Here is a 22,443-nt window from a genome sequence, read left to right as displayed (position 1 = left end):
AGGGTAGATCCAAGGGGACATCTTTTCTTTGGCCTTGTAGTTTGTTTGGACTACGTCTACAGCTAATAAAGAGCCAGTTCAGTTAAAAGAGCAACTCTTCGGTTCGAGGAAGTCACTATTCTCAGCTTGACTCACAGACACAGGGCCAAGTAAACTGCCACTATACGTTGCCTTATATCCCGCTTCTGATGTCACTATGTCCACATGTGTCCTTTTATGGAGCTTCCACAGTACCTAACCCATACATCAGGGGTGTCCAAAGTGTGGCCCGGGGGCCAGCCTGTGGCTTCATTCCTAAATTGTATTATAAACGTCTATAAAAGGCTGTTTTCTGGATATTTGGTTACACGTTTAAAAGGGCTGCCCCAATTCTTATTTATAATATATATACAGTATATTATTTCTAATTGAGATTGAGATTCCATTCAATCCATTTGCACCCATATTACTGTCATGGCTTAATAAAATGTTAATGTAAATGCTAATAAACATGAGCAAATTAAGTATTACCAGTTGATTTGCGGAGCCTGTCACAACGTTTTGCGTACTGCTGGTCACCTGTCTGCTGCCTTTGCCTGGCATCGTTCCTTTCCCAGTGCAGTGAGTAAATCTAGCTTGCTTACTCTTAAAAGTTGCTACAGACACTGGTCTCTTTTTTTTTAAGCGGTGAAACTGCTTCCAAGAAGTGGCTTTGTCCGTCTCGTGCGTCCCGATGTGAGGACTGGTCAAGCTTCACATGACAATTTGGCCCTCCAGATAAAACCATTCATCCACTCAGAATTAATAAACTAGACCAGGTCAACCTGGTTGTGCCAGACCCCGGTTCTGCCAACCCTCTGGGCCTATAAATTTAATGGTACATTTATAGGCTGTCTGTCCCTTTATAGGCTGTCTGTCCCTCCCTCATGTCATCATCATTTGTCAATCTATTGTGTTCTGGTCTACAAACACGGAGGCTCCTTCTTTTCCAAGGGCCTGCAGTAAGTAGATCAAAAATTCATTGGCATCTTCCTGTTCCCCTGCATACTTTCTCCCTACACACTGACCCACCACCTTCCTCAGCACTGCCAGAGACACAGTCCCCCCCCCTGTAGTCTGAAGGACTCTTTTAAATTCCTTAGTAACAGGCTTGTTTACCAGATCTGAATCATTCAACTTAAGGAAATATTCCTTAGTGGATGTGAAAGCCATTAGAGCCTGCACAGGGCTATTGACGAAACAAAGGTTGCGCTCTTCAGGAGAGCCTGTATTGTTAACAAATTTAAGGGGAACTCTGATAGAGGCCACTCCACTGTTACCCTGAATGGTGCTGTGCATCGATCCTGCAGTCTCTGTGGAATCGCTAGCTAGTATAGCCTCTAGCCTGGGCATCTTGTTGGGTGGCTGGTGGTCCGAGTATGACAACAGGTCATTCATGTTGCTCTCGGACTCCGTGAACTCCATCTCGTCCATGCCCTCGCCCGTGTACCAGTGCAGTTGGGCCTTGCGACGGAACATGGCGGTGAACTGCTCCGAGATGTGCTTGAACAGCTCCTGGATGGACGTGCTGTTGCCAATGAAGGTAGAGGCCATCTTGAGGCCGCGAGGCGGGATGTCGCACACGGACATCTTGCTGTTGTTGGGGATCCACTCGATGAAGTAGCTGGTGTTCTTGTTCTGCACCTTGAGCATCTCCTCCTCCACCTCGCGCATGGACATGCACCCGCAGAACATGGACGCCACGATGAGGTAGCGGCCGTGGTGCGGGTCGCACGCCGCCATCATGTTCTTGGCGTCGAACTGCGACGCAAAGCTCAGCAGGAAGAAGTGCAGGCGGGGGAAGGGGATCATGTTGACGGCCAGCTTACGCAGGTCGGCGTTGAGCTGGCCAGGGAAGCGCAGGCAGGTGGTGACGCCGCTCATATTGGCCGACACCAGGTGGTTGAGGTCGCCGTAGGTGGGCGTGGTGAGTTTGAGCGTGCGGAAGCAGATGTCGTAGAGCGCCTCGTTGTCCATGCAGAAGGTCTCGTCCGTGTTCTCCACCAGCTGGTGCACGGGCAGCGTGGCGTTGTAGGACTCCCCCACCACGTCGGACACCTTGGGCGAGGGCGCCACGCTGAAGGTGTTCATGATGCGGTCAGGGTACTCCGAGGGTACTCCTCGCGGATCTTGCTGTTCAGCAGCGTGCCCAGGCCCGAGCCGGTGCCGCCGCCCAGCGACTGGGTGAGTTGGAAGCCCTGTCGCCGTTGTACGTGCCGGTGGGGTCAACGCCGTGCTCGTCGCTTAGAACTTGGACCCGATCTGATTGCCGCACTGGCCAGCCTGCATGCTGACTATTTCCCTCATGATATCTAAGTCCTAAAACCTTCTCTGCAATAAATGTAAATACAAGCTTCTACCTATAGGCTTCTCTCCTTATCCCTGTCTATGTTTGAAGTTAAAGAGATTGTTTGACCTGGCAGGTTATATGGTCGACCAGAACTCTGGCCTGACGTCACACACAATGACAACCTTTGCCACAAAGCCTTTTGTAGGCCGACCCAGAGGGTCTGAGGGTCTGTCTGTCATCATCGTTTGTGACATTCTGCCTTTTGTAGGCATGTCATCATCATGTCATCATCATGACCATCTATGGAGAAAAACAGGACAGACAGACAAAGCCTTATGTAGGCCGACCCTCTGGGTCTGGCGGTCAACCTGGTTGTGCCAGACCCCGGTTCTGCCAACCCCCTGTCTGTCATCATCATTTATGACATCATGCCTTTTGTAGGCATGTCATCATCATGTCATCATCATATATACCCTTTATATAGAAAAGGGACAGACCGACATTTGCTTATGTAGGCCTACCCATTTCATGGGTCTGGCAAATATATATTATATATACATATTGGACCCTTCGCTACAGTCAGCATGGAGAGGAACATACTTCCATTCCAAGGAGTGGCTTTGTGTGTCCCGTACATGTCCCGTGCATGCAGAATTGAGGATTGGTCAAGCTTCACATGACAATTTGGCCCTCCAGACAAAATCATTCATTCATTTAAAATTCATAAAAATCAGAAAAAAACTAAAGCACATAGAATGTATAGATCTAGAACACAGAATGTATAGATCTAGAACACAGATTTCATAGCTCTAGAACACAGAAAAAATGTCACCGCTTCACTTTGAACCGAGGTTTGATTTTTTTTCTTTTAAAGAGCAAAGTTTATGTGAGTGCTTTGATGGGAAAGCGTGACAATGGAGAAATCACATCCAATATAAAACACCTACTGGGTGTGAATCGCTCGTTACCTCATAGGCTAGCCACTGCCCGCTGCGTCTTTGATCCGGTCGATTTGAAGAATGAATCCAGCTTTTTGAGGTGTGAACATGGAGAATGTAGAGTAGGCCTAATCATAAGTGTTTGGCTGAAGATCCAATACATGGCATATTATGCTTAGAGCTGGTCAGTCGTGTGCTTCGTGTGAGTCGGACAGAGATTGATTTGATCTACTTTTGTGTTAGTGATGTCAAAGATTCCAATAGTATAAACATTTTAAATGGCTTTCATAATGCTCTTAATATTTTTGAGCAGTTCTAACCGCTCTAATACATGACTTTGTGTCCATGTGTTTTTCCAAGTGTTTTCCCATGGTATCAAATAAACTGTAATGCCATCTATGATGTCAGTACTGTAACGTCAGGCGTCTCCATATTTGGAAACAGTGACATTCCAAGCCGCTTGTCCTTTGGCCCCTATAAGGATCACTTTGTACACTGTTTGCACCAGGCCTCTTAAACGTAATATTTAGTATGTTGTGGGTAAAATCACGCACATTGGATGGCAAATCACAACCTTGGCCCCTATTTCTCACATGCTCCTCTTCTAGCGCCACCATCGGGCCGATTTTTACAAAAAAAACACATTTTTGAACACTGCTCCGTTCTCTCTCCCTTACCCGAAGTGGGGCTATTGTCTCAATTGGGGGCGAGAATTTGTAGGAGCCTGTGGGTCTCTATGGAACATGGAGTGATGCATTGAATAAATAATGGTGCATGGAATGATGCATTGAATATAGAATGGTGCATGGAAAATGGAATGATGCATTGAATAAATAATGGTGCATGGAATGATGCATTGAATATAGAATGGTGCATGGAACACGGAATGGTGCATGGAACATGGAATGATGCATGCAACATGGAATGATCCATTGAATATGAAATGGTGCTGGTTCATGGAATGGGGAAATCTCGCTCTTTCGACGAGTCATTCTTTCGACTATGAGCGTCAGCGGGTTAGCTACTCACCCGCGTCACCGTTACTGAGTCTAACCTCAGTAACTATGCCAATAGTAGCCTGGTTCATAAACCAGACCGCACAACACCACCCCCTGGAAGTGTGTGATACAGGCTGGCACTGCCGGGCTAGGCCAATAGCTCTTACCGTAGCACTCGCCTTCCCCCAATGACCATACATGAAAGCTAGATAGCATTTTTATTTTTTTTATTTTATTTTTTTTAATATAAGCTTTTTTATTGATTAGGTGCTCGGTCCACCAACATTATTTTTTTCTAGATTGATATTTCTATGTATTGATGGCTTGCTTATTGTTTTGATCTATTACCTTACTTAGTGTAAGTCGCTCTGGATCAAAAGTGTCTGCTAAATGCCTAAATTGTAATTGTAAATGTCACAATGTCAACAGAATTGAGGCAACAGACATTACAGGGTCGTACTGGGACGTACTGACAAGAAGTGCTGGTTCTCATAGTTAACTGTGACCTACGGTCGCATTGAACCACGATAGCAACTGGTGAAACTTACTGAGGTCTCTCTGGTCTTCAGGTTCCTCCTGTTTCGCTGAACCGGGTCTGGCTGAGTCTGGAGAGTTCATCTGAACCTGCTGTCTGGAACAGCTTAAGAGTATATGGAAAAAAATAAATCCATTGATAAGAATTTATTAAGAAGAGGGACACCTCTTTCACCAAACTTAAACATATCCAAGTTACTCTTTCCTCAATATCTAAATCACTTTCAACTGTGAGTTTCACAGAGCACTTCCTGAATATTCAATTAGAATCCATACCCCTTTTCACTTTTTTTTTCTCTATTTTTCTTTTTTGTCGTGCATTTTATGTGGGGCCCTTTATGTCCAAACAATAAGGTCCACATACCATGCAAAAACAGCTCTGAGCAGCAAGGTGGCCTTGTGGATTTAGGTGGTAGGGGATGGTAATCGATTAGTTTTACCTAGGGAAATAATATATGAAATAATATGTTGCTATAAAAGGACTACAAACCATTGAGTGACCTCCAGTCCCACTGCACATATGAACAGAGTTGCTACCTTTAAATGCATTTTAAATCTGAGGCTTTTTCGGGGCACTATTTAACATCGTTTGGGGGAACAAATGCTTCTGTTTCATGTGCCCATTTATCCATTATTCTGTTGGTATCACCCATTAAGCCAGAATAAATCCTGTATATTATTAAGCCAGAACAAATCCTGTATATTATTAAAACAGTATACATCCTGTATATTGTTGTCATACTGCATGGTTATCATCAGTGTGACGTTGGTGGATAAGGGGTCTATACAACATTATGGAGCTAATGGTTGAGTTCATGATCACAATGTATACTATTAGCAGCAGAGACACATAGATCCATGTTCCTTCCATATTAAATAGGGTTAGACTAGAGGTCTTCTTCACGGGTACAGATGTGAACCTAGTTCACATACTGCATTTAGCGCATTAGGCTACTATTGTACTACACCTCACTGTCAACAGGTGGCAGTGCAGCACAACCTATAGTGCAGACCACACAGACATGCAGCATATCCCTGCCTACCTCTCCTGCAGTGGTGTAAACTACTGTACTGTACAAGGTCTACTAAAAGGAGATCCATGAAAAGACTACGCTTATTTCCACAGGAAACCATTTAAGTATCTCTTGAATGACAGACGAATAGAACACAGTACTATGCAGTAGATACTGTATGTAAATAAAATAAAATGAAACTGAGAATTTTTCAAGATCGTACTTAGATTAAGTAGATGTACTTAGTACATCTACTTAATCTAAGTACGATCTTGAAAAATGGTTACTTTTGGTACTTTGAGTACATTGTAATACCAATAGGCTACTTTAGTACTTTTACTCAAGTAAATGTTGTATTCCAGGCAGGGTTCCCACACATTTTTACCAATTAATTTCCAAAACTTTTCCAGAATGTTTAGCCCAATTTCCAGGACTATAACAATAATTTATTTCAATAACGAGTCGCTTACTCCTATGCGCAATGCCTAAAGACATGTATGCCAGTGGTTCTCAACCTTTTCAGGCCGTGACCCCCGAAATAATCATATTTTAACTGGGGACCCGGCACCCTGACGAGCACTAAGAGTAGAGGGATTTTATATAACAGTTTTATTGTGAAAATAGCCGATCTACATGTTCACAACGCCTCACGTTGCAAGGCGTTGTGAGCATGTAGATCGGCTATTTTCAATCTGCTTTTAATATTTGACAATTTGGCCAATGTTTAATTTGTCATTTCAGAGGTATTAACAAAATCAATAACCAAAGACAATGCATAGCTATTTTTTCCAGGAACTTCCAGGACCCTTGATCAATTCCAAAACTTTTCCAGTACTGGAAAAAAGTTACTTTTAAATATAAATCCATTAATGGTAACATGAATGGTGTCTTGCACGCGCGCGAAGGCGCGCATGCAAGACACCAGTGATTGATTGATTGATTGATTGAAGACTTTCTATTAGAAAGAAGCTATTAGAAGTTTGCATAGGAAAAGGTACAGTTTCATGACGGTACAGTTCACTGGTACAAGGTCTACTAAAAGGAGATCCATGAAAAGACTACGCTTATTTCCACAGGAAACCATTTAAGTATCTCTTGAATGACAGACGAATAGAACACAGTACTATGCAGTAGATACTGTATGTAAATAAAATAAAATGAAAGAACAAAAAAAAAAAGAGAAAAAAAAAAGAAAACAGTAAGTCTAAACAAACAGTAAGTGTATACAAAGAAGGGGCAGGGGAGGGGAGGGCTGGGCTAGGTTTGTTTTTTTACCAGGGCAATTTTAAAGGATGCTAGGGATCAACACTCCTTTATGGCCTTCGGTAAGGCTTTCCACATTTTGGTGGTATAGCAGAAGAACGAGTTTGACCCTTTGTTGGTTTTGACTCTGGGTTGAAAGTGATCTGTGGCGCTGCCTCTGCTTTTTCTGAACTGACGCCACTGGTGAGAAGAGGGTCATTTGAGTTGTATTGGGTTTGCAGCTCTGATAGAGCAGTGGTTCTCAACCTGTGGGTCAGGACCCCCAGAGGGTTCCCCAAATTATTTTGGGGGGTCCCCAGATGTTAAGTTAAATGTTAACATTGTTTTCTCACTCAACAGTAAACAAACCAACATAATGTTGAAGTGTATAGAGGGTATCTGCACATATTTAAAGTGACAATTTAAGGACTTTAAAGACCTTTTTAGTACCTCTGGTCAAACATTGGTCAAATTGTCAAATATTAGAGGCTGAAATTGCAACTCGCGTTGTGAGCATGTAGATCAACTATTTTCACAATGATCGAGTCAAACCAAATGTAATGCCAACTCCTACAATTCCAAGTGCTTGTGTGGGGGTCCCCAGTTAAAATATGATTACAGGTCAAACTGGGATTAGTTTTTTAATTCAGGGGCCTTCAACGTTTTCAGGCCAAGGACCCCTTAGCTGAGAGAGAGATGAAGCAGGGACCCCCACAACCTAGCTGTTCATAGATTCCATATAGTTTCATTGTTTGACAGCACAATCATCAGTGTATTTTAGATTCATGTCAATTTGTGTTTTCAGATATTTAAGCACTTGAACCCTCAATACTTAATAAACTTAACCTTTCACTCTGTACTTAGTTTGCTCTTTTCCCCCTCTACACACCAGGGGCTCTATTATGATCCAGGTCGTATGCCTTATGCCTTAACTTATTTGCCTTTTTTTTTTTTTACTATTTTGAAAAACATTTTTAAATACTTCAAATGCTGATCTACATTGTGAGCTTGCAGATCAGCTATTTGAAATATAAAAAAAAAAAATCTATATAGTAAAAAAAAAAGGCAAAGAAGTTAAGGCATAAGACCTGGATCATAATAGAGCCCCAAAGCTCTTTGCCGAAAATAGCCGATCTACAAGCTCACAACCTTGCAGCAGGAGGTGTTGTGAGCTTGTAGATCTGCTATTTTTGTCTAAAGTTCTCAGGATGCTAGGGTTCAAATAGAAAAAAAGGAGAAAAAAAGTTTCTATCACACAAAGATTCGGAGGACCCCCTGTAGTAACCCTGAGGACCCCCTAGGGGTCCCGGACCCCCTGTTGAAGACCCCTGTCTTAATTTGTCAAAGGCACGTGATTGATTTGTTGATGTGAAATGATAAACAGATGAAACACATGGTGAATGAGTTCATCTTTACCTGCTGTGTTTCAGTGGTTGAGCTGCAAACAAACGTCCTCCTTCTGCTTAACGACGACACTGTTCTGAAACGACAGGTTTTAGTTTTCTCTGTATTTTACTTTGATATAAATCTATGCTATTTTAAAACGTAAACAACAGTAAGTCGCCATGTTGTTTTCACTACTGCATTGTGGGTAATGTTGTTCTTATTCTTCTGAGCAGCCAGTGTTTCCAGACGCCAGTTGGTGTGTTGCTGCCCCCTGCTGTTGGTCGCGGGTACTGTCCATTGTTTATATACAGTAACCACACAGACATGTAGAGAAGAGAACCTCCATCTAGGAGTGGAACAGTTATAATACAACTAATACATTTATATATAAATATAAATAATTGATCATCAAAAAATATATAAGTTGTCAGTTCTCATATTAATCAATCCCTTGTTGTGGAGTCTGTGGACATGCCATAAGTCCTATATACTTCACGTCATAATCCAATTACATTTTCAGCTTGTAGTTCAGCTATTGTTACATGACATTTGCATGTCACTTATGCAACATAGTATCAAATAGGGGTGATGTCATTAATCCAGGGTTCCCACACATCTTTACCAATTAATTTCCAAAACTTTTCCAAAACTTTTCCAGAATATTTAACTCGATTTCCAGGACTATATAACAATAATTCAGCTCAATAAGGAGTCGCTTACTCCTATGCGCAATGCCCAAAGACAGGTAGTGTATGGCAGTGATTCTCAACCTTTCCCTGGCCGTGACCCACAAAATAATCATATTTGAACTGGGGACCCCGGCACCCTGACGAGCACTGAGAGTAGAGGAATTTAGTATAACACGGTTTTATTGCGAAAATAGCCAATCTACATGCTCACAACGCCTCGCAGCATGTAGATCTGCTATTTTCACAATTTCGGACTAATATTTGACAATTTGGCCAATGTTTAATTTGTCTTTTCAGAGGTATTAACAAAATCAATAACCAAAGACAATGCATAGCTGTTTTTTTCAGGACCTTCCAGGACCCTTGATACATTCCAAAACCTTTCCAGTACTGGAAAAATATTTTTCTAATTTCAAAATATTTCCAGGAATTTCATGACCGTGGGAACCCTGATCGATTCTTAGATAGCCTATATACAAACGAAACAATAACAAATAAAGCGGCTTCTCGGTTATTAAATCACTAGGAAAGGCAGGGATAGTTGCAGCCCTACATCAATCGCAGCTTTCATCCATGCACAATGATACTGATCAAGTGTCATAAAAGTGCAGGATAGATACATAATATACCAACATCTACTGTACCATGTTACAGGTCAGGATACAACACTAACCATTTATTAAACATGTGTTAAGCATTGTTGTCAAACGATGTAAATACGGTATATCAATAAAGCTATTTTGTAGCTGAATTATTCTCATAAAGTCATAGCATGGAGATTGAAGAGAAAAACATAAATGTATGTTCCGGTCTCAACATAATTAGATATTGACATATTATAACTTGAACCTCCCAGTGAAGTGATTTATATTGGAAGGTTTTGGAGTAAATGCACTGATGTCCTTTCAGAGCAACTACTGAATGAAATTCCGTTCACACTGTGACAATAGTTTTCTCCATGCTGGTGTGTCTTCAGGTGACCTGACTTGGGGCGCAATTTGGAACCACACAATTAGCAAATCGCATAATAATAATCATCGCAAAAGTGATATCTGTGTGACGGGGCTCCCCTCCTCTGTCCCCTGCACACATGTGAAACTTATGGTGTGTCTTAGGGTGCATTTTTTTGCCTTGATGAAAGGCAGCGACATACGGTACTTTCTTCCTTGACAATAATGAGAGGCAGACAATACCATTACTGAGATCTTTCTGAATATAAAAAACTTTTATATTGCTAATAAGCAAAATTAAAGGGAATCTTTTGAAAATATAACTGAACTGAATCAAACCATTTGCATGATTGCTAATTTGCCTAGTTATTAATAATCAATTTCTTTTTAAATGTATTACACAATAAATATTCAACGGAAGCTTCGGAAGTGAAGTGATTTTATTTGGTTAAAATAACTTATTATATCAACCTTTTAACAAAACGTTTGTTTTAACCAAAAAACTATCACGTATCCTACCTTAAAATAAATATAGAAACATCGCGAATAAAATCACAATCGCAATATTAGTCAGACAAATCGCAATTAGATATTTTCCCCAAATCGTGCAGCCCTAGTATGAAGAGAGACAGAATGAAAATCCTTTGCGTCCTGCCCCGCTGCACGCACATATCACGGCCACAGGAGTCTTTCACGTTTTCGTTGGACATTGGAATAAAACGTAACCACACCAACCACTTAAATATCGTACAGTGTGTCCGAGCCTTTACTGAAACTCTTATCACGGTTGCAAGGTTTTTCTCCCGTGTGGACTGTGCACACACTGGATCATGTGTGTCTTGAGACAATATGAACGACTGAAACTCGTGTTGCACAGTTTACACTGGTAGGGTTTTTCTCCAGTGTGGATACGCTGGTGTGACTTTAGGGAGCCGGACTGAGTGAAACTTCTGTCACAATATTTACACTGGAAAGGTTTTTCTCCCGTGTGGATACGCTGGTGTTTCTTCAGGTCAGAAGACTGAGGGAAACTTTTGTCACAGAGTCTGCAGTGGAAAGGGAGATCGGGCACCTCGGGGTGGACCCGCTGGTGTGCCATCAGCTCATACAGTACGCTGAAACTCTCCGCACAATCCGCGCAGCGTAAGCTGGTGTGAACACGCTGGTGTGCCGCCAGCTGACCGGACTCACTGAAAGTCATGTCACAGTGTGTGCAATGACAAGGTTTCTCTGCGTCCGGTCGACAGCTGTAATTATGGAAATCAGTGTGAACCTTCGGTCCCTCTGGTCGAGTTAGATCATTGGTACATTGATGATGACGACCGTAAGACCCCGGTTCGTCAGTGTCCCCTTGTTTCTGGCTGGTTGTAGAGCTGGTGATTTGCTGATGACAGGCTGATGAGGTGATCTGTCCACTCCTCCTCATTCGGCAGTCGAGGTTGCTGTGGCTCCTCCTGATGTGTGTGTGGAGGAAGACCTGAGACGTGAAGGAGCGTGGACACTCAGAACAGGAGAAGACCTGAGTCTGATGAGAGTGGGACCTCACTCCTGAGAGAGAGAGAGAGAGAGGGAGAGAGAGAGAGAGAGAGATTAGAAATGGTGAGTACAGATGCATCTTGAAAAGCTACAGTATACAGGTCCTTCAGGAGCACTACAGCTTCCCTGTTAATTTATCTGATTTATGTTTGTTTTTTCATGTTTCTCTTGTATTCCCCAATTTCGTTTTTACGCCAACTACTAATTTACCTCACACATGTAGTTGCTGTCCCCGAGTTTAAAGGATTTTCTTTTTAAAATGTTTTACAACAATGGTTCATATTTTAGATTGTAAGTAGGGAAAAGAAAAGACGAGTGTTAACTCAATGATTGCCAAAGCCCGAGGTTCCCAGAGTTTAATTTAATTAGATTTGATTAAAAATAATCCAAAACTAGCATGGATTAAGAAGGGGACTTTTGTAATCGCTGCAGTCAAGCTAAATGATAGAAAGAAGTAAATGAACATTTTAACATTTTTTCTTTTCTCTAATTACAACTAATAACTAATTGTTCTCCCCTAACTAAAACTAGAGATACTGTCCCTACGAAACAGTGTGAGCTCGCTCGTGACTATATTCTACAGCGTGCCAACTGTCATGTGAAGCTCAACCAATACTCCAGCTAACACCACTCCCAGATTTTCCACACCTCAATTGCACCTCATTGGTTAAGGGCCCTGCCTTTGTACTGTCTGCGACGGAACTCACTATATAAACTAGACCAGGTCAACCTGGTTGTGCCAGACCCCCTGTCTGTCATCATCATTTATGACATCATACCTTTTGTAGGCATGTCATCATCATGTCATCATCATATATACCCTTTATATAGAAAACCCGGACAGACATTTGCTTATGTAGGCCTACCCATTTCATGGGTCTGGCAATAATGAAGATATCATAGTGTTCTCGCGTTCAGCGAGCCCACAACAATGAACCCTTGTTTTGTTTTGTGTTTTAAGTTGTCCTTTGACACCGACTGACCTCCGCAGGTCTCCTCCCAATCATCACCGTCTCCAGTGCCTTCGCTGTCAGATTCAAGTTCGACTTCAACTTCAGAGCGGTGTGATGAGACGTCTTCATCGGCTTGTTCACATTTCACTGCCAACGTCAACCCATCCTCTGGTCTTTTAAGTATCTCCTCCTGTTCCTCTTTAATGTGTGGAGGCTTTGGTTCCTTCTGTTCCTCTTTAATGTGTGGAGGCTTTGGTTCCTTCTGTTCCTCTTTAATGCGTGGAGGCTCTGGTTCCTCCTGGAGCAGACTGGAGCTCCTCTCCTGTTCAGGAGGATCCTCCTCTTTACACACGACCACCTGCAGGATGTCTAGGAGCAGAAACATAACATAATAGTCAATTACTGGATTCCTAAAAGTTTCCCCATCGTCCATGTTCCTGTAAAAAAAGGAGCTATTACCTACTTTGGTTGTAAATGTTGTTGTATTCTCTTTTACTCCAGCATTCAGAGGAGATGCAACAATGACAAAACACTGTAGTGTGCATGCAATGTCGCTGGGTGGCGGTGACGCACTATCTGGCAGTGTGCGACATCATGTCCGCTCTCCTTCCTATCACAGCATTTGTTTAGATAATCACCATGGCAGCATACAGGCTCCACTGCTGTCAGCATTGCAGCGTCAGACATGACACATTTTGCGGATTCCATGTATACTCGCCCGTTTAGATTTCTATAAGTCATCTTTTTGACAATGACAACCAAACCTAACCCTACCCTCCGTGGGGCGAGTTGCTATACCTGCCGACGCTCCATTGTCGAAATGACGTTCCAAAAAGCGAGATTTCCCCATTAGCTGTTCACAGACGGAAGGATGGACAGACCCACAAGCGGACGGACGGACGGACGGACGAACAGGGTGCAAAACATAGTCTCCCACATTTCTGCACAATGCCTGTAATCCATGGAAGTATTATTTATCCACATCTGATGGACTTAAAACCCTTTATACTTAGTGAGACACTCGAGCTTCTTGTAGATCGGCTACTTTTAGCAATTGTTCCCCCCAGAATAGGGATACTAGAGTCTGTGGTTGAGAACAGAAAACTTACCGAGGTGGTCTTCAGGTTCCTCCTGTTTAACAGAAATGTCCCTGGCTGAGTTTGGAGAGTTCATCTTCAGCTGTAGTCTGGACTCCACACATTGGTCTGAAACGAAGCAAATGAATAAGGACTTCACTTACTGAAGACCCAGCAGTGGTGTCAGGAATAACAACATTTGCAGAATGCAAAGGCAAAATGGCCTAAACCAACTTTCCAAAATATTAATCTCTTGAGACATATGCTATATGGAAAGAAAAGCCAACTAATGACTACACATGATAGATTCGGTAAGATTTCTGATAGCGGAGCATCTCCCTCAAGGCTACTGTACCTGGACGGTACTTCTGAAAGGTTTATGTTAATTTATGCACTCAGTACTTGGTATATTGAATACGTTTGAACAAAATAATGTCTTCATCGATGGGGCATGGCATGAAGGTGATCAGCCTGCGGCTCTCCATTCCGACATGTCTCCACTCCGACAGTGATTTCTTATTGTCGGAGTGGCAGCAACCATGGAAGCTTTGATCAAGGCCTTAAGCTCATCTGTGTGGTGTGGTCTGGTGTCTCTCATCTTCCTCTTGACAACACAACACATATTCTATGTGGGGTTCAGGTCAGGCCAGTTTGCTGGTCAGTTAGGCCACGAATACCATGGTCAGTACACCAGTAGTAGTTTTGGCACTGTGTGCAGGTGCCAAGTGCTTCTGGCTAAAGGAAATCATCATCTCCATAAAGGGTGTCAACCTACGGAAGCACAAAGTGCTCTAATAAAATCCCTCGGTAGATGGCGGTGTTGGCTCTGAACTTGATAAAACACAGTTTGGACGTAAAAGTCCCTTAACTAAAGTGTGGGTAGCCTACCTTAGTTAACGTTACGGGTAGCCTACCTTAGTTAACGTTACAAGACGTCCCCCAGTAGGCTACTCCAACCGTCACAGCTTCAGTCAGTGTAGTGTAGTGTAGTAGTACTGGAAGCCAGCTTAGCATTAGCATTAGCCCACCGACACAACACAAGTCCTGGAATTTCGTGTGGAAATTCCCTCGGTTTTCGTAACTTCACACAGACTGTCGTACGAAGACAATCTCATACAGACACGTTCACAAAGGTTTGTTCACGGCAGACGTGTAATAACCATAGGTAATAACACAAACTGTCATCACGCCGCTCTGTCTGTTTCTCTCTCCCACACTACTAGAGGTGGGACGTTCGAGATCGAATCGAGTCTTTTGAACGGCTGTTCGAAATGAACGATGGGAGCCTTCCCAGTTCCCACCCCTTTTTTTATGAGGGGGAGTACATTTTTTACTTAAAGGGGCACTCCACCACTTTTCAACCTATGTTCATATAATTGATCCTCACTCAAAAATAGCTTTTCTTTTTTTTTTTTTTTTTTTTTTTCAGAGGAGGGCTGTGGGCAGGTCAGAAACCCATAGTCTTGTGACATCATCGATTGCCAATCCAGCTTATAGAAACTGCAGGCTTTCTATTCCTGAAAAGTTGCAATTTTAAAGTGGAAGCCATTGTTCTCGCGATAATAAAAATCTTTTTTTTTTTTTCAAAAATATTGATAACATTTTTTTTGTGGAAAATGATGATGTCACAAGACTATGGATTCTGAACTTCCCACAGCTCTCCTAGGAGACTTGGACTAAGTAGAAAAAAATTGTGATATTTTATCATGACCATTAGTGAGGACCTATTATATGAAGACAGGTTGAAAATTGGTGAACTACTCCTTTAAGTAAAACCAATACTGCAATGTAGATATGTTACAAGTAAGTCTGGAATTCAAAATGTTTGTTGAGTAAAAGTACAAATAAGTATTGGGAGGCTATCAAAATGTACTTAAAGTAGGCCTACCAATAGTAGAAAGTAGGCTTAAGAACTCATTATGCCGTATTTCCCATTTCACACACTGTCCAATGAAAATTTTAAGAAAAATCATTTGAAAATAGACGATCTACAAGCCCAATGCGTCGCAATGCGACACCTGTTGTGAGCTTATTATAGATTGGCTATTTTCAAATGGTGTAAATGTATGGTCAAAATGTAGGGTTGAAGTCATTTGTAATATTAATCAAAATCTACAAACTAAGTAACTAGTAAAGTATTTTGAACGGCTCTTTGAAAGGAACGGATCCCAGAGATCCAGCTCACTTCATAGAGCCATAAATCCCATCTCTACCCGGAATTCAGGGGACGTTCGGTAGGCCAATCAGAGGCTCTTGCTTTGGCAACGTAAATGCACTGTGATTGGCCAGTACTCACTTACCAAATCTGTGAGTGATAGAAATGTATTTTTTTCTTATTTTGTATATTAACCAACTGAGTCCTAGACTAGTGTCCATATTTGGATAACTTTAGCCAAAAATAGCAGATCTACAAGTGTTGTGAGCTTGTAGATCGGCTATTTTCGGCAAAGAGCTTTGGTGTAGAGGGGAAAAGAGCAGACTAAGTACAGAGTGAAATGTGGGGAAAAGAGCAGACTTTCAAGTGGTTAAATATCGGAAAACACCTAAATAAATACACTGATGATCGTGCTGTCAAATAATGAAACTATATGGAATTTCTGAAAAGGTTGTGGGGTCCCTGCTTCATCTCTCTCTCACTAAGGGGTCCTTGGCTTGAAAACGTTGAAGAACCCTGCCTTACAGTTCTGTTAGATTGATTTCATTGGGTCAGGCTGACCAAGCCCTAGATTAGAATGTTGGTGAACGTACATTTCATGTATTCCAAATACACAGCCATAGATCGATTCTATGATATTGTGGCAAAAACATGCTACGTGCAACGAGAGCACTCACCCAATAATTCATTCCTGATGGCAGAACAGAAATATGTATAATCCATACATTATAGAAACGATCAACACATATAAACATCTAAATATGTCACTTAAAGCCATACTGTGTAAGATGCCCAACTAGTGGTCATTAGCCCTATAGCAAACCGCGGTCGCGTCCGCGTCTTTCGGACGTTTTTCGTACCTTCAGACCCCCGCGTCTGCCTCCACCTCGCTGAGATCTATCTTTTAAGGGGTCCCTTGTTCCTGTGCGTTCAGTAATTCCAGAGATACGGACTCCTTCACCCTGCCTGGTAGGCGAAATTACCTAGAGAAGGGATGGTACAAACGGGCGACAACAAATATGGCTGCCATAGCGACCCCACTTCAAGATGCGCTGTGATTGGCCGGCAGTTGTATAACCCTCGCTGTGATTGGCCGGTAGTGTGATGACGCAATTTTCGCGCGAGATCCGGTCCACGGCAAGGATCTCAGTTTACATACAGAGAAGGCTTTACAGGCTGAAATTCACGGCGCGGATCTTCTAAAACTTTTGTGATTTAATAGTTAGGAGAATTTTAAGATTTGTTTTATAAAAAAAGTTACATAGTACAACTTTAATGTAAAGTGAGTTATTTTCGTAAATAAGGTAAATATCCCATGTAGAATTTATCATTCATATCAAGAGAGCAAGAGAATGTTTCCCCATGTCTCACACCGGTTTCCTGCCTATCTCCACTATCAAAACTATATTTAAGCAGAAAAAGATCTAAAAATATCTTGAAACGTTAGTTATAATCTATCATATAATTAGGGAGGTCAGTCAGTAGGAGGTCAGTCAGTCAGTCAGTCAGTCAGTCAGTCAGTAAATGCTTTTCCACTACAAACCACCCACCAACAGGGGGTGGTGATGTGCGGACTGAAGTATGAGGCTAACACACACCAATCTCACAGTTAGGAATGTTGCAGTCTCTCTCTCTCTCTCTCTCTCTCATATATGTGGTTTGCCTGCATGCACGGGTCACTAATGCACCGGGTGCATTTGATGTGTGTCTTATCTTCCGACGGGTATGGCAAGCGCATACATCCCCATACTTCTATTCACCTAATTTAGCTGTTAAATTATTTGTATCCATCAAAAAATATACACTCCTCCATGGGTTGCTCCTTACATTATGATGCTCCCACATATTCTCACACACGCACCAGTTACAGTTAATTTCTCCATAACCCACACTCTGCACATATATTGGAGCACATATCTTCAAACGGGTAAGGTCTAGTAGGCAATAGTTTATTAAAGATGTAGGCACCGGGTTAAAACTGATAAACAGTAAAACAGTCACCAGTTAACTCCAACCACAAACACCAAAATAACGTAAACAGTAAATAAATGTTATGAAAGGTAACACAAGACACACTGTTAGGATATAAAGGAAAACAAAAGCATGGATAACTGAAAAAAGTCCCCAACAGTCAGTGTTGATTTCCTCGACTAAAACTATGACGGAAAATGTCCGTCGACTACCTTTTTTCTAACTCAAACCGAATAAAAACTAGATAGAAACTAAGCTATGGTGACTAAAACTAAGACTAAATATTGACAATTTCGTCAAATAAAAACGACTAAAATGTTAGGGAGGGACTAGTGCAGGAGAGATCCAGTAGAACTAAAAGTAATTGTATGCTTATACAGGGCCGATCTACAAGCTCATGACGCGCCACGTCGTGAGCAGATCGGCTGCTTTCTGCTTGCAACCGAGTGTAAGATCAGGCATTATGACACCAGCAAGTTTGTACTCTGTTGTTCCCGAACAGAGTACAAAACAATGATGCCGACCTTCAAAGCCTGATCAAACCCTACAACCCCACCCATTCACTCAGATCAGCCAACACAGGGAAGCTGACAGAACCCTTGCTAAAAACCGCAAACTATATAAATAAACTCCCCGTCGCACTCACTTATTTAGACTCCACCTTAGCCCTAAGCACTTTCCTACCCTCAATGACCATACATGTAGATACATAGATACTAAACATGAATCCTATATCAGTTCAAATAGTTAGTTATTCCTCACATTATTCAATGATTTTAACAACACAATTGAGGTTAGTACCATTTGATTACATAAACAAATCATGAAGTCCTTGGTTAGAAAACAGTTTATGGATAGTTTCCTCGTAACCATTTCTTAATTATTACATTTTTATGAAGTAGAACTCTTATCTGCCTTAGGGCCGATACATACTCCACTTTTAGAACCGAGTTTAATTCAGTTCGGGGCGTCACAACACCTCGGCAGCTCCGAACAGCCGACTTTATGACTTTATGTTTCAGCCTTTGATGTGGCATCACATTCTGTGTTGATTCCGGAACAGTCCATCAATAGAGATGTCTTTAAGACTACTGTCATGTAGTAGTGATCTTTGACAGATGTGAACGCCTTCACGCTATTCTTTTGTCACCCTGTCGGGCGCTCACTGAAACGGCCTTGTTTGGAGGCGAGCTGCAAAAAAGGAAGAACACGCCTTCACATTCGCTCTCTCTGTGTATGTGTGTGTGTGTGTGTGTGTGTGTGTGTGTGTGTTGATATGAGGAGCATAACTCCATAATCACAAAGAACGTCACCATTAACAATGAGGTGATTTTTGTATGTTTTCTTTCTTTTAAAGAAGAAAACAAAAGAGCCAGGGAAAGACTCCACAAGATGCGTACTAATGGAAACGTCTGTCGACACAGTCAGGAGCAGCTTGTCTATACAACTCCCTGACAAAATACAGCCGTTTAATTTGATCCTGCCAGTGAACTTATTTATTGTGGGGAGTTGTTTTGTCCTTGCGGGTGAATGCACTTATGTCTTTCCAGCGCATTTAACTGACTGAAACTCTTGTCACAATGTTTGCAGTAGAAAGGTTTTTCTCCAGTGTGGGTACGCTGGTGTGTCTTTAGGTTGCTTGACTGGCTGAAACTCTTGTCACAATATTTACATCTAAAAGGTTTTTCTCCAGTATGGGTACGCTCGTGTGTCTTCAGGTCACCTGACTGAATGAAGCTCTTGCCACAATGATTACAGAGGAAAGGTTTTTGTCCAGTGTGGATGCGCTCATGTGCCCTTAGATTACCAGACTCACTGAAACTCTTGTCACAAAATTTACATTTGTAAGGTTTTTCTCCAGTGTGGATACGCTCGTGTGTCTTCAGGTAATATGCCTGACTGAAACTCTTGCCACAATGATTACAGAGGAAAGGTTTTTCGTCGGCGTGGACGACACGCTGGTGTTTTTCCAGGTCAGACGAAATATCAAAACACTTGTAACACTGCTTGCATTGGAAAGAATAAGCTACATTATGGGTCACCTGGTGTCTCTGGTGACCAAACGAACTGCTGAAACTCTTGTCACAATGTTTACACTGGAAGGGTTTTTCTCCCGTGTGGACGCGCTGGTGTGTCTTCAGTTGACCTGAGACACTGAAACTCTTTTCACAAAGTGTACACTGGAAAGGTTTTTCTCCAGTGTGGATACGCTGGTGTGTCTTCAGGTGAGTTGACTGACTGAAACTCTTGTCGCATCGTTTACATTGGTAAAGCTTTTCTCCAGTGTGGACACGATGGTGTTTCTCCAGATCAGCTGACTGAATGAAACCTTTGTCACAAAATGCACAATGGAAAGGTTTTTCTCCGGTGTGGATACGCTGGTGTATCTTGAGACGAAATGAACGTGTGAAACTCTTGTTACACAGTTTACACTGGAACTTATTTTCTCCAGTGTGGACGCACTGATGTCTCTTCAGGCTAAATGAAAAGCTGAAAGACTTGTTACACACTTTACACTGCAACTTCTTTTCTCCGGTGTGGACACCTCCACTGGTCTCCCCGCAATCATCTCCATCTTCAGTGTCAGATTCAAGCTCCTCTGCTGGTACTGCCAACGTTGATCCATCAGGCTCCTCTGGTTTCTGAAGTATCTCCTCCGGTTCCTCTTTAATGTGTGGAGGCTCTGGTTCGTCCTGGAGCAGACTGGAACGCTTCTCCTGTTCAGGAGAATCCTGCTCCTTGCACACAACCACGTGTGGGATGCCTAGGAGCAGAAAAATAACATGATGGTCAATACTGGATTCCTAAAATGTAATTATTCTTCCCAATTCCCATCCTCCATGTTCCTTCCCCGCACCTACTTTTATTGACAGATCATTTACTAACTACTACTTTGGTTACTATAAGTGTTTTTGACTTTTTTTTTTTGGAAAATACACCAACAGAATGTCATGAAGATGATCTTAACGCATCCTACAAGGGGTGCTTAAAAAGGAAGTGAGTTTTTGTCTCATTTCAAATGGCCATCTAAAGCAGTTGACACAAAATACAACATTAAAGGGATGTCATAAAAGAGAGAGAGAGAGATACAGAGAGAGAGGGAGAGAGAGAGAGAGAGAGAGAGAGAGAACAAGGGGAGGAGGGCGCAGGCGCAGCACATGGCATGTTTGGTCACGTTCCAGCTGGCAGCTGCCCGTTACTGCGTTACTGCTATAGTAAGCGTCGCGAGTAAGTTAAAGGGATATTTCACTTTAAAAAAACTTTTTGTAATTTTATCATCTAATCAGGCTTTTATGAATACCCTGAACAGTTTTTAATTAGCTTGATTGAATATTTAGATATTTGATGTAAATGTTACCAGGCCCTCCAGGCCCAGGGCTTCTCCCCACACACACCCATTGTAACTTCAAACTTCATTTTAACCATGATAGATTCATTAAAAACACCCATTACACCCACTGGTGACTCATACTACCCTCCTAATACGTGAGCAGGCCATGTTTTTTCGATAACTGTTTTAATTTATTTTTAATAATTATTTTTTTATATTTCTTTTTTTTCCATTTTCCCAAATAATTATTAAAAATAAATGAAAAAAGTTATCGAAAAAACACGGCCTGCTCACGTATTAGGAGGGTAGTATGAGTCACCAGAAAAAATAACGTGTGTTTTTAATTAATCTATCATGGTTAAAATGAAGTTTGAAGTTACAATGGGTGTGAATGTGGAGAGAGGTCCTTCCACTGCTCCCTGTTGAAAGTGGAATATCCCTTTAAAGGCATGTTTTCACTATATTTCCGGATTTTTTCCTGCAAAATAATTAGCATAATGATTTTCAACTTGCCGGGAGTTTAGTTTTTTGGGTGTTTTCACATAAGCAAAAATGCTGGCATAGCCATAAAATACCTCGTTTTCACTAAACGTTGTCGCGGTATGAAACTAATTAAAGTCCGTGTTGCCAGACTTTGCGAGAGAACTAAGCAACCAGGTGTACGCAAATAATCCCCAAAAAGTGATATTATCTAGGCCACACGAGCACTTTAAAACTACACGCATCGTCACATCAGCTAATTGAAAATTACCGATCTACAAGCTCACAACAAATAAAACGAAACCAGCATCTCTCATATACAAGCAACTTTACGGAAATGAAGCCAAGAGTCGCTTATAATTAGCAGACATGGCAACACTTGGACTGAAAGACCCGAAGAAAAAAAAGAAAAAACACTCTCCCCGTCCCCAGTTCGTTGCGTTCACTGCAGTGGCATCGGTGCCTGTCCCGTCTCTTCTCTCTCTCACTCTGAGCGCTACAAATGGATTTACTAAAACAAAATATTCTTCATGCTCAGCAACAACAACACATAAGGTCCGTTCAGAAAGGATCTCATCTAATGCAACGTGTTGCACCTGTGGGCTTTAGATTAGCTGTAGTCTGTGGACTCGCTCGCTGCTCAAAAGACCTTTAGGCTAATCATCACACGACAACGACGACGATAAACTAATGATGCACCTTGTTGAGAACAGCTTCTTTCTTTCGGAACCTCTCCAGTCCCTCCGCAGATAGCGGAGGAAGAGGAGCTGCCGTTAAGAAATCATTGCACTTTTGCAGGCAGCCAGCCATGGTCACAATGCGACTCAACTCTTCTATAGCCTAAATAATTATATCCCTAATGCAAGGACTCTATAGCCTAAAT

At 42.0% G+C, this 22,443-nt stretch overlaps 1 pseudogene across 1 annotated transcript; it reads right to left on the bottom strand.

The window, feature by feature from the left end:
- Positions 1-921: 921 nt before the first annotated feature.
- LOC308279938 (tubulin beta-4B chain-like) lies at positions 922-2,325 on the bottom strand (annotated as a pseudogene). The gene has a single exon. The product of its transcript is annotated as a tubulin beta-4B chain-like (transcript).
- Between the last annotated feature and the right edge of the window lie 20,118 nt (positions 2,326-22,443).

The sequence above is a fragment of the Nannobrachium achirus genome, assembly GCF_963921795.1.
Source record: "Nannobrachium achirus genome assembly, chromosome: 24".
Taxonomy (NCBI): Eukaryota; Metazoa; Chordata; class Actinopteri; order Myctophiformes; family Myctophidae; genus Nannobrachium; species Nannobrachium achirus.
The sequence above is the reverse complement of the archived record's forward strand: the minus strand, read 5'-3'. Positions and strand labels throughout refer to the sequence as shown.